Source organism: Hoplias malabaricus, chromosome 2 (genome assembly GCF_029633855.1).
Source record: "Hoplias malabaricus isolate fHopMal1 chromosome 2, fHopMal1.hap1, whole genome shotgun sequence".
NCBI classification, from domain to species: domain Eukaryota; kingdom Metazoa; phylum Chordata; class Actinopteri; order Characiformes; family Erythrinidae; genus Hoplias; species Hoplias malabaricus.
Window position 1 is genome coordinate 78,638,483 of NC_089801.1, and position 14,480 is coordinate 78,652,962.

The 14,480-nt window shown below is 40.1% G+C and overlaps 1 pseudogene; it reads left to right on the top strand.

Annotated features, from left to right (window-relative positions):
• Positions 1-6,836, top strand: part of LOC136678179 (NACHT, LRR and PYD domains-containing protein 3-like) — a 45,194-nt pseudogene extending 38,358 nt beyond the window's left edge.
• Positions 6,837-14,480: the final 7,644 nt, after the last annotated feature.

Sequence of the window (14,480 nt, forward strand, 5' to 3'; positions counted from 1 at the left end):
TACAGTTATTTAAAGGATTACTCAGCTCCTTTAATCGTATAGAAACTGTAATCTGACTGACCTCAGCTGGACTACTCTGTTCTGTTTGAGGTTTATACATGGACCTGTTCTATCCAGATTGAGCTGTTAGTCTGATTATTTGTGGATTATCAGGCCGTATGTAAACGTGGCTGATTTGTGCAAAAGGAAGTTCTAATGTAACGACCTCAGTGTTTAATCAGTGAGAGTTAAATTTAATTAGAGTTAAATAAATCTGAGAATAACTATTCCAGATGAACTAGAAATTACAGAATAGACCCAGTTTGATAAATGATTGTGTTCACGGCAGAATCCAGCTCCTCACCCTCCACAACACCGTAGTGCTCTCTCTGTAAATAAGAAGATAATTAAAATAGAGCAGTACAAGGAAGATCTGTTTAATAACTATTATAAAACATATTTCATATTAGTAGTTTATTTAAAATAGTTGATCAGTAGTTTATTAAAATAGTTATTAATTTCCCAAATGATCTGCAGAACCCTAGTCTTCACCTCTGCTCCTTATTTAAAACACTTAGCAGCACATTATCCCACACACTTCAGATCTCTGTACACCTCAGTGTTATAAAACAATCCTAGTCTCGTCTGTGTGTTTCCTCCACTGCTGCATGGAGATATAATCACAGTTCAGATGATTCAGATGAAGGTGAACAGAACACACCGGCTTTATTCAAAGACTAGGAGAAAAGAGGAGGTTTGATAAATGGAGCTAAATGTAACAAAGAACATAAAGTCACAGGGTGAAAGAGGTCCACTGTGATTTCAGAATAACTGTAAATGTTGATGTCTGCACCTACACATCATCAGCTGATTTTTCTCAGGGGAGTGTTTTACTGAAATCAAACACCACACACAACTCAGAACTGACACATTCAGAACTCACACAGGTTCAGTAAAGATTAGTGAGTCGTTCAGGTTCTGTACCACATTCACACACCGTCACAAACTGTAGCTGATTCTGACCTCACTTTTCTGAATGACGTTAGAGAAATGAGGCAGTTTGTGAGAAAAGAAACCACAGTGACGTTTCTCCTTCTGTCACTGAGCGTGATGTTCCTAGCCAGGTCAATATATGAAGGAGAACCTGTTCATGAAATGTTCCTGTAACTATTCAGTGAGTAATGTCCTCTCTCTTTACAGACTAACTGGGTGTAAACTTGGGGAAAAGTCTTGTGAAGATCTGGGCTCAGTTTTACTGGTGAACTCCTCCCTGAAAGAACTGGATCTCAGTAACAATGACCTGCAGGATTCAGGAGTGGAGAAGCTATCTGCTGCACTGAAGAGTTCACTCTGTAAACTGGAGACACTCAGGTCAGAGTTCTGGGATTTTATTCTTCATTTTTAAATGTAAGCTCTAGTATAAAACATTAAGGAAAAGACTGGATCACTAGATTATAATTTACATAATGTAATATATAGTGTATGATGTGCAATTATTTGTCACTGTATAACGAACAATGAAATGTGTCCTCCGCATTTAACCCATCTGTGGCAGTGAACACACACACACACACACACACACACACACTAGTGCACTAGGGGCTGTGAACACACATCAAGAGCGTTTGGGGTTCAGTGCCTTGCTCAAGGACACTTCAGCCGTGGATGTTCCTGCTGGTCCTGGGGATTGAACCAGCAACCTTCCGGTACCAAGCCTGGTCTCTAACCATTAGCCAAAGCTACACTCCATTGGGATTAAAACACAACACAAGTACTTTTTAATGTGTGTCTGTGTCTGTAAAAGGAAACATATGGCGTCACATCAATGTCAAAAATAGAGGATGCAGTAACACCAGGTGGAACATTTAAATCTGTACCTTTTTAAAATTGTTAGTTAGTTTGTTAGTTAAGAGAGAAAGAGAGAGAGAGAGAGAGAGAGAGAATGTGCTTATACACAGATCACAATCTCACTCTCAAACTGTCAGTTTTTTATTCTCAAATGGTGTTTTATCCTCTTCATTTTCAATGTTTTGAAATGGGAGGTTTGTGACAGTTTGGGGGCGGAGTCAGGGCTGTTTCTCTCAGTGAATGCTATTGGCTGATGTCTCCTGGTTCTGTGACTGCCTCATACACTGTATATGTCCCTCCTACTGTGAGAAGCCTTCTACAGAAAAACAAAATGTAAAATAGGAGACCACCCTGTATCCAAAATTATTTTGAGAGTATGGTTCCAAGGCCGTCTCACAGTGAGAGAAGGTGGAACACAAAGTAAATGTAGCTAGTGAACAGGAGTCAACTCACGAACTAATCAGTTCTTTAAGCATCTGGAAATACAACTCGAGTATTGACTCTTGGCAAATGATTCAGCCTCACAGTCGACTCAGTCTCAGTTTTCTAAAATCTTCCTGCAGTGAACATCATTTCCACATGTTTATCACATATTACTATGATCTGAACTCACTGTAGACAGTGGAATATGACCTTATCTCTCTCTCTCTCTCTGCAGATTGTCTGGTTGTTTAGTTAAAAATGAAGGAAGTGCTTTTCTGGCTTCCGCTTTGAGCTCAAACCCCTCACACCTGAAAGAACTGGATCTGAGCTACAATCACCCAGGAGACACAGGAGTGAAGCTGCTCTCTGTTAAACTGGAGGATCCACACTGCAGACTGGACACACTCAGGTACGGACAGCTTTCTGTATTTGTGTGTGTTCAGTTACTGATGTCATCTGCTGTTACTGTATTTCTATAAAGCTCTACAGCTCATTGTTCCTTCTTCATTTAGCCTCTGCTCTGCTCTAGTAGTATTTAATGGTTAGAGTATCACCCTTCACCGCTCTGTCTCCACTGTTCAGTGTGTAACTGTTGTCAGGCTGAAGGCTTGTGAGACACTGAAGTAAAACTAAGCCCCATATAACAGTCTCTTTATGTGGATTGTAGACTGTTTCTAGAACAGTCTTCAGAAATGTACATTCAGTGTTTAGGGAAGTACAGGAGTACTCTGGTACAACAGTTCTACGACCTCAATGCTGAAACACTTCACACTGAAAGATCCTACACTACTGCTGCATCCTGAAACTGAGTCGACTAGTCCATCATTATCTCTGTATTCCTATCATTTCTGGGCGTCTAAATGGGTCGGGATCAATGGTCAACAGATTGAAGAGCAGACTTTAATACCCAGAGTGGTGTTATCAGTCATACAGGCTACAAACCAGACCAGAGCTTTATTTATTATAGTGATATACAGCCATTGACTCTTTGGTTATTAATATTTTAATGTCGTCTACAGAGAGTCTGGGGAGTGTAATGTAAAAGTTTAGTTGAATCTGTGTTCTTCCTAAAGTTATTCTGTTTCAGTTTAGATTCTCTAAGAGTTTTTGTGTTTATCTGTGAAGCTGCAGACCATCAGTTCTGTTCAACTGTGTGTTTTGTTTTTCCTGAATGATCCTGATCAGAGATCACACACACACTTGGTGAAGTAGAATGGTATAAAATGGAGAGTAGAACTCACTGCTGTGTTTAACAGTGAAAGTAAGAGCATTTCTCACAGGACTGGGACTAAACAGCTGTGTGGTCTTTTAGAAAACCACTGCTCAGTGTTAGAGATTAATCAGAAAACAAGGCTTCAGTTCACTATGGAGCATAAAGACTGGACTCTGGAGCAGTGGAGAAAGGTCATGTGATCTGATGAGTCCAGACTCACCCTATTCCAGAGCGATGGGGGTGTCAGGTTCAGAAGGGAAGTGGATACAGTGATTCCCCCATCATGCACCATATTCAGTGGGTCAGGCCTAGACTCAGCAGTGTTATGATCTGGGGGTCTTCAGTGGGTCTGGTCTAGACTCAGCAGTGTTATGATCTGGGGGTCTTCAGTGGGTCGGGTCTAGACTCAGCAGTGTTATGATCTGGGGGTCTTCAGTGGGTCTGGTCTAGACTCAGCAGTGTTATGATCTGGGGGTCTTCAGTGGGTCGGGTCTAGACTCAGCAGTGTTATGATCTGGGGGTCTTCAGTGGGTCGGGTCTAGACTCAGCAGTGTTATGATCTGGGGGTCTTCAGTGGGTTCTAGACTCAGCCGTGTTATGATCTGGGGGTCCTCAGTGGGTCAGGTCTAGACTCAGCAGTGTTATGATCTGGGGGTCTTCAGTGGGTCAGGTCTAGACTCAGCAGTGTTATGATCTGGGGGTCTTCAGTGGGTCGGGTCTAGACTCAGCAGTGTTATGATCTGGGGGTCTTCAGTGGGTCGGGTCTAGACTCAGCAGTGTTATGATCTGGGGGTCTTCAGTGGGTTCTAGACTCAGCCGTGTTATGATCTGGGGGTCTTCAGTGGGTCAGGTCTAGACTCAGCAGTGTTATGATCTGGGGGTCTTCAGTGGGTCAGGTCTAGACTCAGCAGTGTTATGATCTGGGGGTCCTCAGTGGGTCAGGTCTAGACTCAGCAGTGTTATGATCTGGGGGTCCTCAGTGGGTCAGGTCTAGACTCAGCAGTGTTATGATCTGGGGGTCTTCAGTGGGTCAGGTCTAGACTCAGCAGTGGTGTGTGGCAGTAAAATGAAGTCCACTGAGGACCTGAATGGACTGAATGACCAGGTCGTCCCAGCAGTGGATTGTTCCAGGACAACACCAAGATTCATCAGGCTCAGATTGTGAAAGAGTGAGGAATCATTTTCACACATGAACTGACCACCCCAGAGTCCTGACCTGAACCCACTGAGAGTCTTTGAGACGTGCTGGAGAAGACTTTACGGAGTGGTCCGACTCTCCCGTCGTCAATACAAGATCTCCACCAAAAATAAAGGCAGCTCTGGAGGAAATAAATGTTGTGGTGTTGTAGAAGGTTGTAGAAACAGAGCCGTGGTGAATGTGGAGCGTAATCAAAGCTAAAGGTGGTCCAGTGAAATATTAGAGTGTGTGAGTTGTGTTGGTCGGGCAGTGTAGGGGTCTGTGATGAAATGGTCAGTGAGAGCAGGTACAAGGCAGAAGAACCTAATAAATGAGCAGCTGAGTGTAGGATCTAGAAAGGGTTTAATGGAGCAGTTGTAGAAGAGCGACTCTGCTGCATTATTCTGTGTTGAAGGCTGAGAGGAACAGAGGGAAATGGAGGAAATGAAACACAGAGAAAGAGAAACAGAATATTTCTCTGAAACACCACAGATGATGATCTTTCTTCTGTTTCCAAAAATGACATCAATGAATGACGCTGTAATGAAGCTGAATGTGGGGCTCAGAGAGAACAGTGAGAACACACACCACTCAAACACAACCATCAACTCACAACTGTGTGTGTGTGTGTGTGTGTGTGTGTGTGTGTTTGTGTGTGTTGTAGGTTGGAGCATGGAGGAGAGATCAGGATTAAACCAGGACCAAGAAAATGTAAGTTCTCTCTCTCTCTCTCTTTGATGATGATGATGTATTTGGAGACATTGTGAGATGATTATTTTCTTTATTAATTGTAATATTTTCTGCTGATTGTAAACAAAGTGGAACAAAAAAAACATAAACCACTTTCTCTTTGATACTCACTTTATTTTTCTTTATCAGTCTCTTTTATTTTTGAATCTCTCCCCTTCACTTTTCCTTTTCTCTCCTGCTCTTTCTCTTTACATTCGTTGTGTCTCATTTTGTGTTGTTTGTGTAGGTACCACTTCAGAATAAGACTTCACTTATAAAGGTTTATAAATGGTTTAAAGTCTGTTTATTAATAGTTATGTTGTTAACACATTAATAATCAGTTATAACACAGATATAAAGGGCAACAGTGACCTGTTGTTTGCCAAATAGTGAACCCACATCCGTCTACAGTTAAACCTCAGATCTTGCCGAATACTGACCTCTCTGTGTCTCCTCCATCAGTCGACATTAACCCCGTCAGCTCCAGCACATATTTGTTAATGAGTTTAACCCTTTAATGAATTACCCACCACCAGAGTGTCTTTTTCTACTTTAATGATAATGTGGTGAACCTTAACATGTGAAATGACTAAACTCACATTCTCAGGTCTGAGCTTATTCTTTACCTCCACATTTTCACTAAGTTCTCTCACACTTTCAGTATTAGACACAAAAGAGTTCACTGTCACACTTCCTTTCTCTGTGTTACAAAGGATTATTAATCACTTTTAAAGTGTTCACAGTGTGATTAATAACCATGTAATAACAGGCTTTTAAACCATTTATAAACCTTTATTAGTGCATTCTTATTTTAATGTGGTACCATTTTATGATATTGTTTATTTTTAATTATAATTTTTTTATGTTTAATTATTTATTGTGTGTTGTGTGTCTGATTGTGTGGTGTGTATCTGATTGTGTGCAGATGCCTGTGAGCTCACACTGGACCCAAACACAGTGAACACACGCCTCTCTCTGTCTGAGGGGAACAGGAAGGTGAAGTGTGTGAAGGAGAGACAGTCGTATCCTGATCATCCAGAGAGATTCAGTGACCGGTGGCAGGTTCTGTGCAGAGAGAGTCTGACTGGACGCTGTTACTGGGAAACTGAGTGGAGTGGGTGGGAGGTTTATATTTCAGTGGTGTATAAATCAATCAGGAGAAAAGGAGACAGTGATGACTGTGGGTTTGGAGCGAATGAAAAGTCCTGGAGTCTGATCTGCTCTAATAACAGTTACTCTGTCCGTCACAATAATAACAGCACTGCTCTCCCTCCTCCTCCCTCCAGATCTAACAGAGTAGGAGTGTATGTGGACTGTCCGGCCGGCACTCTGTCCTTCTACAGCGTCTCCACTGACACACACACACTCACACACTTACACACACTCACCACCACATTCACTGAACCCCTCTGTGCTGGGTTTTATCTTTCTTATTACTCCTCAGTGTGTTTGTGTCAGATAAAATAGTGCTGTGTGTGATCTATTGTTTTGATTGGTCTTTTCTGTCAAACGAGCTGCTGCTTTAAAATGTGAGGAGAATCACAAAAGACGATGAAACAGAAATGAAGCTCAGTTTGTAAAAGAAAGCGAGCAGAGAGACTCTTCAGGGACAAAACAGTGATAAAACCTGGATCTCAGTGAACACTACACCCCTGCACTTCTCTCTTTTATATCCCTGATGTAAACAGGATTTTTCAGCTGTTTATTTGATTTCTCTCGTTATAAAGCGCTGTGTTTATTTACACTGTGCGCTGGTCTCCATCGTCTCTCACATCAAATCTATGGGGAGTCAGTTACAAAACAGTGGATTCTCTGTCTCTGACGTGTCCAGCTCGGTTCTACTTCTGTATCCCAGGCTCCTCAACACCATCTGAGCGCCTCTTCTCTACAGCAGGAAATATAGCTTCAAACAGAGAGAACCAGCCTTAGCCCAGAACATGGGAGAGGTTTCTATTGTTACTCTGTAATGAAGGAGTGAGGGTGTGAGTGAGTGAAGGTGTTTCCTGTAGGAGGAAAGAGGACAGAGGGGATCAGGGTGTAATGGGTGGGTTGTGTTCATCTGTGTCGTCAGTGTAAACACAGACCCTCGTCATAGTGCACTTCCACCTCCAGAACTCTTCAGATATTTGTAAATATTAAATATTTAGTTTTCAAACGACGCCAAACACAATGTAAGTGTGGGCTAACACTGAACTGTCTTTGTTCTTGTTAATCTGGTTAATGGTGTAAACTGAGCACAGACAGTGTGTTGATGCTGAGTGGACGGGGGTTAAGAGATGTGTCTTAAAGCTGAAAGGAAACACAAACATAGGAACAGAAGGAAAAGATGGGGCTTCTCTAAGAAACTCTTCTCCTTTCTGTGAGATTGGATTCTGGGGGTTTGTTGTGGGGGGAAATGAAAGAGTGATGTTTGTTGGTGGAAAAGAAGAATTCTGAAATATACTTTTATTAAAGTTTAATATTATGAACATTTAATAAATCTCTTAAAAACAGAAGTCTGTCTTTCTACTGCATCTCCACACACACACACACACACACACACACACACACACTCTGAAGCCCTCTATGCAGGGTGTAGTCTGTGTGATGGTGTCTCCTCAGGGGGTTGGGATGGTTGTGAATATTCAGTGGGGTTGTGTCAGATGGAGCTTCAGTAAATCTTCAACTATCTTCAGGAATCTGTGTAAAATCTGTTTCAAGGCGGTTCCAGTAATGAACTTTATAGTGGAGCTTGTTGAGAACGTGCCAAAGATCTCTGAACTCCTTCAGATGTTAAAAAGCTCCAGAGCTGGGATTTTCAGGGCTGTGAGTTCTGTTCTGAAGCTGAAGACCAGGGCTTCACTTCACTGCTCCTGTAAAGGCACTCTTTAGAGATACGAGGTTCTGACTCAACAGCCGTGACACGCCTCCTTTCTATCAGCAGCTTCAGTGCAGTTCATCACAAGTTTGGGTACACCTGAGTACATGGTTGAGTCTCTGAGGTGAAGGAGATGAACACAAGATAAATAAATGAATTTAGAGAAACAATAAACTTGTAGGTGACTGGGGGGCGTCCAAACTTTTCCACTGAACTGAATCTGTGACGTCATCCTTTAATTCTGGCTCTTCTTCCAGACCACGGTCATTTAAGGAGTGTGTGTGTGTGTGTTGGGGGAGGGGAGGGGTGTGTGTCACTGAATGGAGGATGGACAGTGCTCAGAGAGTTACTTTTAAAATGGATTCCATTAAAAGGCCCCCGTCAAAGTCTGGTTCCTTCCAAGGCTTCTTCCAGACAGGGAGTTCTTCTTTGCCACTGTTGCCAATGTCTTGTTTTTCGGGGTTGGGCTGTGGACGCTGCGATGGACCTTTCACAGAATATTCTCCATAATTTTGAAATTCTAATAATAATAAACTGATAAAAGTGAGAACATCTCTTTGTCTCCTTTGTCACAGTTCAGCATTTTTTCTCACATTTAATGAACACAGACAAACATTAATGTCCCCACTGCGCATGGAAACAAACACAGAGAGAAAACATTAATGTGGTGAAGACGACGTATACAGCTCCTACACTGACCCATCTCTTACCAATGTAAAATACTGTGGCAGTTTATTTAACACAAAAAGAATAAAGGTGTTCAGTTGAACTCAAGTGAATTGTTTACACACAGGAACATTTAAAAACATAAAACACATCAATAGACGATAGACGTACAGTGATAATGTAGATGTATTTTCATGAGCTCATCACACATTAACCCTCCTTCACTGTCAATCATTTTGAAACGTCACTGTGTCGTAGTGAACAGAAAGCTTCATTAGAGATGTGTACACTTTTGTACGTCACTGAACAGATTATACCATTTGAAACTGAAGAAACACGAGGCACATGTATTTAATAAAAGTGCATTTCATTCTGTTCAGTTTTTCAACACAAAGATCTTGGTGAAAAAGTGCTTCAGGGGTTAATTATCAGTCCTTTCCCATCTTTTGATTCTGATTCAGTGATTGAAGTGTCACTGTCGTCATGATTAATGATGATGAGAAAATAAGATGAACAATAAAAACAACCATTAATTGCTGTAAAAGCTACACACAACATTGAAAATACCTAATAAAAGATCAATAATGATATAAATAACCATTTAATCGTAGAATACACTCTAAATTGTGTTGTGTTTCACACGATGATCAATGAAAAGTGTTAAAGTTTATTTTGTTATAAATGATACATTTACACAACTATTTTATTCATCGTTCTACAGACTTTTAAGTTGAAGTTGTGGGGTCCCTCTGTGGTTCCCTCTGGGACGGTGTTTTCAGTGATTCTCATTAATCATATAAGACACAAGAATATTAATGTGGATAAAAACTCGGACATGCATTAACCGTCTGATCGTTTAGAGGGTCCTTGTCGAGTTGTTGATTGACGTACATTTGATCCAATCACATGACGACATCAACCACAGGAAAACAAGGGGAAGGGGGATTAGGACGGGGACGATTAGGATCCACACCGGTTTTTATCGTGATCGACCGGTCAGTGTCTCCACACAGATTTGTGCCGGTCGCATTTACACATGTGCACCACACGAGGGCAGCAGCAGCAGCGCAAACACAGCCCCACACTCACTGTTTAAGCACTGTTTCCTATTGTACTACACTTGTGCACTTGTTTTCATTAGGAATCGTTAATAATTGCTCTTTATTTTATTTAGGGGTTTTTTTCGAAGACAACATTTGTCACATTAGTGCACAATTTTATGTTCAGATGTAAAAGTTTCCATTAAACCCTTTGTACAGAAACGCCCTCTATTGTTAATCAACATTAATTAGTTCATAGCGTCAAATTATTTGATCAAAAAGCCCTCAACACCACCTCATATGTCTCAGTAGTAACACCACTACACACACACTGACTTTCAGCCCCCTGCTCGGTACTGACTGTTTACACCTGGAGCAGGACGACATTTAAACTCGGACATTTAAACCATAACAGACTGTAAAATCTCTTCAGATTCTGTCTTTAAAAAAACACAGTCTCAGGAGAGAGGCGCCGCACCGGTGAAAAGCTCCAAAAGACAATCCCTTACTCACCACGCCACAGTAAACGTGCCTTTATTTCCTGAGTAACGGTAACGCACTGTTCTGGAGCTCCTAGCGCCCAGGCAATGGTAAGTTTTGACGTAAAGTCTTCGTGAATTCAAAGTTGAGGGCGTTCCTTCTTAGATTCAGTGCAGCTGTGGACCAATGAGCGGCTGCCGGCTGTGAGCGGGGTCCTATTCCCCGGGGGAGGGGTGCGCTGCTGGACGCCGCTCTCCACAGGTATTCGCTCACAGCACTGAGGGGGCGGGTCAGAAGTGATTGACACCTCTGTAAACCAATAGCAGGGACTCAGACGAAGACAAAGAGAGTCGATGTGCCGAGATCACTCACTCTCTCTGGGACTGGGAGAGAGAGGGAGCGCCTGGGAACATATTTTAGAATAAACTTAAATTGATTTGTCGCTGAACAACCAAATAAAACCTCTAACTTTGGTAATTTTCAACACTTGTTTGAAGCAAATAAATGATTTTAGCATGTATTTGTGAGGATGAAATTGGTAAATCTTTGTCCAATCTTCATTAGCACAATTAGCGCAGCAGCTCTCATTGTAAACGACAAAAGATAAATATTTCTTGGTTGATTGGAAAAAAAAAGAAGCATTTTGCTTTTTTGCAGAAAGAACAAATATTACATCTCTAAAATTTCAAATACTCTTCTTCTGAACATAAAAATTATGAAATAAAAATGTTAAAGTCTCAAATTTTAAACTGTTTTAATATATTAATTATTATGACATATAAAATAATATTATATATTACGAACATTTTCTAATAAAAAAGCAACTATAAGGATTTCAATCAAATAAACAGCAAGAAAGAAACAGAAATAACTCTTTGTGTTGGAGTTTGTCAGTTTCATAGTTCAAGAGACTGTATACCCTTTTTCTCCTGATTCATTTCCTTAATAAATAAAGGGTAATAATAATAAATATAATAATAATAATAATAATAAAGGGTCACTCTAATATGTGATTTGATGAATGATTTATAACTTTTGGAAGACCTTTATTTTTGCACAGATTATTAATTTCCATCCCCTTTCAAATGTCTGCGTTTTAATTTTGTGTTTTTTATTTGAAGCAGATTCCTCATTAGTTCTCCAAATTTTACACAACAATACAAACAAAGTCTGGAACCAACAGTGTGTGGAACCATAAACTTTCAGTTCAGTTTGAAACTGTGCATTTCACAGAGAGATAACTATATTCATGAAAAGGACACATTTATTAAAAGTAACACCACCTGTTACTATTATAATATTGAGTAACATCAATAATAACAATAATAATATAACATATGCTGTATAGTTCTGTGGAATTATAATGCCAGTTAATAGAAATATCCCCATGTTTATTATCTATTATTAAAACTTTATAAGCAGAGAAATCATATTTAATTTCATGAAACTTAATTTAAAGATGATTTTATAATACATTAAAAATAAAACTCAGTCTCCCAACCCCTGTTAAATTATAATGCTAAAACACAGTATACGTACAAGTCTTTAATTTCACTCAAACCGATAATACACGGGTGTCCACATTTATTTTCTAGAGTAATCTTACTCCACAGTTTGTGAGCAAGAGGAGGGGGGAGCCCGGAATATCCGCTGAATCTCTCAAATCAACGTAACTTTACGGACCTGCTACACTCTGTTCTGTGACGACAGCTGTTCTGTGACCACGGCTGCGGTGACTTTAAGGATTATTAAGTTGTTTATTTAGAGCTGAATATGCTTAAAGTACAACATTACTAAACAAAGTGCTGCATCACGCAGGGTTTGACCGGAAAATTAACGGATTCCCCAGATTCATGAAGCTGAGAGGAGAACTACAACTCCCAGTGTGCTGTGCGGGTGTCACCATGACGCAATTCCCACATTTCCTGAAAACTACAGGAAGAACCGGAGGAAGGCAGAGTCAGAAGAGAAACTAGACAAAGCCGCTGGGGTTTGAGACGGTGAGCCTTAATAACATTAAAACATTATAACATTAATGTGAACACTATCCCGCGGGTTAAAGAGAGAACCCAGTGTTTGTAGCTGTTCTCGGTGGTTTACTCTCAGCTTTAGTCGTGTTTTTGATCCAGACACGATGGCGTTCAGTGAACTACAGCTGTTTGTGCGAAGTTTGGTTCTGTGTTTATTGTGTTGCTGAAGTCAAATATAGACCACATCTGAGTGTGTATTAACTCTACAAGAGTATTATTTACTTTAGAGTCATTATTTATCACAGTTTACGGTTCTATTGAACTGCTTTCGGTTTCAACACTACACCCCTCTTCTTCCTACTGCTGCAGCCAATCAGATGCTAGATTTATTTTTTGTTAGTTTTTTTAAGCCAATCAGCAACAGGAGCTGTCACGTCAGCCAATCATCTTCTTAGTTTCTCTAGAAGAAGGCGGGATTGTCGCTGCTATTGGTTTAAAGCAGATCAACTGAAAACCCAGCAGTGAACAGCAACGAAACAGAATCAGGGCGCTTTCTATCAAAAGACAAAGGGGAAAAAACTGCGAAAATACTGCGTTAAAACTTAAAAACTGTTAGAAAATCAGGATTATGTTTTCCTCGGCTACAATTTGAGCTTAATGTTATTGTTCCAAAACTGTACATGAATCCAAAAAGGATGACAACATCACCGTAAATATCTTCAGACTCTTACAGGGGTTTAGTCTGTGAACCTTCTCTAGATAGAGTTTATTGTTCTAAATGTAGACTTTAACAATTTTAAAGATTTCTCTGGGAGCTTGGGTCTTTCTCTTATCCTTTAGCTTATATACTGTGTTGCATTAGATTCAAATAAACACACATAGAACAGATCTAACACTGTTTAGATCTGTTTATTTTTTATCTGAAACTCATTACCATAACCATACGAAGCCAAGTACAAAGTGTGTCATCAGTTAACGTTATTCAGTAACACATACATAACATCACATATCACTTCTCTTCAGTCTCTCACACAGTAACTGTCTTATTTTTATATTGTATGATACTGTAGTAAACATTAATACATTTTAATATTTAATCAACTGTGATTCCCACTGCATTACTTCTGCATTATTCCAAAGTGCACACTAGCGTACTACAAAGGGTATAAAAAAAGGTAATGCTTCATTATCAGAAAGGCACTCTGTAGAAGGTCAAGTTCAGTCAGTTGTGGTTTGGGACACAGCATTAATCAGACGCACCAGTGAGTAGAGCCTGTAAAGATGGAACCAAACATACAAATAAAACACAGGTAAATAAACAGTTTTAAGAACAAAGGTCTTTAATGAGCTCGATAAATTGTGATACGACACCAAACCTTACTAATCAAATGTACACAACGTTAACAAAAACATGAACTTGGTCCAAGCGTGGTCCAGACTTTCAGGTATAAACACACTTTAAAACACAATTTAAACATTACATTACAGTAATTACTTCATATGAGCGATGTATGAGATAGTAGATGAAACAGGAGCTCTGTCTGTGTGTCACAAACTCACTGTGTATGCGTTAATGTCACAGGCTGTGTCAGTGCCCTAGTCATTAAGTACTTTGTTGTTTGGTTGTTCTGATATTTCTGCATTAGTCTGAACACACTGTGCACTGTTTTCAGTGCATTCAAACAATCCACAACACACCTCCATCAGCAGCGTACAACCAATGTAACAGAGCAGACAGCGGATTCTCTCTGGCTCTTTTTTCTCTCTCTCTATCTGTCTCTCTTTCTCTCTCTCTCTGTCTGCCTCTGTGTGTCTCTCTCTCTCGCTTTCTCTTTCTTTCTGTCTCTCTTTGTCTGTCTCTCTGTCTCTTTGTCACTTTTCTTGGTTTTATTGGTCTTAGGGCTGGACAATATTTAAATATCAATATATAATCACAATATTAAATGTTTCAGTAGCAACGATATGATTTTAAAACACATGTTCTATATTTCTGTATACATTATTTACAGCACGTGTTACTGACTGACGGTCATTACAGGGCACTGCTCTCAATTTTAAAGTTAGTTATAAATATTAATATTGACAAAGTGAACAGGGT